The following is a 2,687-nucleotide window of genomic DNA, read 5'->3' as shown; positions in this document are numbered from 1 at the left end:
GCCCCCCCCCCCCGCCTCAACCAGTGACCCCGTTGATGGCGTGATCATCCCTGCAAACTGTCCATTATTAATCTGATTGGGCCACGATAACGCTATGAATGAAGATGATTCATTCAATTTGAACTGTTTAAGAAAATTTAAATAATTCCCTTCTTTCTTGTATTTCTGTGCAAACACCCATTGCAAAAATAATAACATGAGACTTTTACTTTGAAGGGTTTCAGTATGTGGACACAGAGGTTTTCTTGTTGAATATTGTGTCACAATTCTTTCATTCTTGTGGCTCCAAGATGCAAAGTCAGCATCAGGTAAGCCAACAAACAAGCTGTAAAAAAGACCAGAGCTGCTTAGTCAGCGGTGTTGCAACAAAGAGCCGGTGTGTGTGTGTGTGTGTGTGTGTGTGTGTGTGTGTGTGTTTCTTCTTCTCCCATTGACTCCCACTGACCTGTAAACATTGACTGCATGCAAGCTTACCTTAGACAACACCCAATAGATCCCCGAGTGGCTGGGACATCTCTCCCAGGTACTGGTCTGTGGTTTGTGTGAGGCTGTGATGATTGTTACGCTGCAGAAAACATCATCAATATGTCGATAAAAGATGGAGTAAAGACGCCGACTGACAGCTGTTGTGTTCCTTTTCCTACCAGCTCTCAATGTCGTCAACTTTTAACTACAACCACGGTCTTTCCCTGTGATGTTTGAGGTATTTTGTTCTGTATTTTGTCTATTTTTTGGGGTCTTGCACATGTTCTGTTATGGTTTCTGTTTTAGTTTGGTGGTCTAGGTTTCTGTCATGTCCCAATTTCCTCCCTTGTGTAGTTGTACTTCCTGTTTTGTGTGTTCCAGTGTCTGTTTCCTGTTTTATTTTGATGGTCTGGGTTTTCTGTTTTGTGTCTAGTTCTACTTCCTGTGTTTTCCCGCCCATGTGACTGCTTGATGTTTTCCACCTGTTTCCCAGCCCTTGAGTCCCCTGCCTCTTGTTCCCTTGTTACCCTGTGTGTGTGTAGTCTTTGTGTTGCCCTTGTCAGATCATTGTTGTGTTACTGTGTGTGTGTTACTGTGTGTGTGTGTGTGTGTGTGTGTGTGTGTGTGTGTGTGTGTGTGTGCGTGTGTGTCTCCTGTGTGGACAGCTGTTTTGTTAGTCTTCCTGCTTCTGTTGGTGTTCCTGCGTTTTCTGTTTTTACTCAGTCTCTATTTTTGGTTCCTGTCTTTTCCTGCTCGTTTCCAGGACTCCTTTTGTTTTTTTGTGCAATTCTAGGTTTATTAAATCGAAACTCCACTGTAACAATTGCAGTAATGAGGACATGCAGCAGAGGGTTGCAAGTGGGATTCAAACCCCCGGCCCTTGCCTTGGATCCAGCCTACGTGGGGGGTGCACGCTCCACCAGGTGAGCCAGAGGTTTATAACAATGCACCATTCATCAGATAGAATTTTTAACTCTGGACCAAATTACTGCAATGGACCGACAACACAAGACTCAACAGATCTTTCACCGAGTTTGTTATTATTATAAGGATTCTCACATATGTGGCTTTTAGTGCAGTTAGCGGTCGGTACTAATACTGAATCTGTAGCATGTACACAGGATTAACTTAAAGATAAAAGATTGTGTAATAACACAATCGGGAGAACCACAGTGCACACACACACACACACACACACACACACACCATTCTACACCGTATTTTTAGATTAAATTGCAATCCTAAATGCGATGACGGACACTGTGAGGCGAGGTTGCAGGCAACATTTAATATCTGTCAATCTTGTTCAAACCCCATAACACACACACACACACACACACACACACACACAACAACAACACACACACAACAACACACACAGGCTCTGGCTCAGAGGCTCCAGGGAAGCCTGGGTAATTTTTCATCATGATGATCTAAAATTAGCTGCAACATCTCTAAATGAAACATTTCATTGGGAAAGATTGGCCACACTGTCATGAATACTAATGAGGGAGAGGATGAAGAGGAGAGGGTCAAGAAATGTAAGGGGAGAGAGAGAGAGAGAGAGAGAGAGAGAGACATAGAGATAGAGAGAGAGATAGAGAATAGAGCTGGAGTGAAAAGAGGATTAGAGATGAGAGGAGAAGAGGAGGATGACCAGGGGAGGACAGGTCTGGTGGCATTTTAAGCAGCAAGAGCAACTTGGCACAAAGAAGATGTATGACACACACACACACAGACACACACACACACACACACGCGTATGCACGTGCACACTTATTGCATTGTATTTGTAGCTGGTACTGTTTCAGCACTCTAGTTGGTACTGTGTCTAGTATGAAGAACCCTTCATCTGTATCTACACTTTAAACATATACAGACTGTCTCTGTTATGTTGTTAATGTTCAAGTTTAATTTTTAGTAATTGACCTGAAGTAGGTCCCGGGGTCCGTGAGTGTGTTCTGGTAAAAGGCAGACGTGTTGCTTGTTATCAGCTCTCTCTGAAACAATATACTTTTTGGTTAATGTGTGATTAATTTAATTTAATTAATTGAATTTACACTGGTTATTGATCCCCAGGGGGGAAATTACACCCAATTACACCCAATTTACACTGATTTGTTAGAATCACTACACACAGGCGGAGAATACACATAGAACCGACTCATGCACAAATGAAGAGAGTGGGGGGGCTGCCCTGGGCGGTTGGGGGGGGGGGGGGG

The sequence above is a fragment of the Etheostoma cragini genome, chromosome 18, assembly GCF_013103735.1.
Source record: "Etheostoma cragini isolate CJK2018 chromosome 18, CSU_Ecrag_1.0, whole genome shotgun sequence".
NCBI lineage: Eukaryota > Metazoa > Chordata > Actinopteri > Perciformes > Percidae > Etheostoma > Etheostoma cragini.
The sequence above is the reverse complement of the archived record's forward strand: the minus strand, read 5'-3'. Positions refer to the sequence as shown.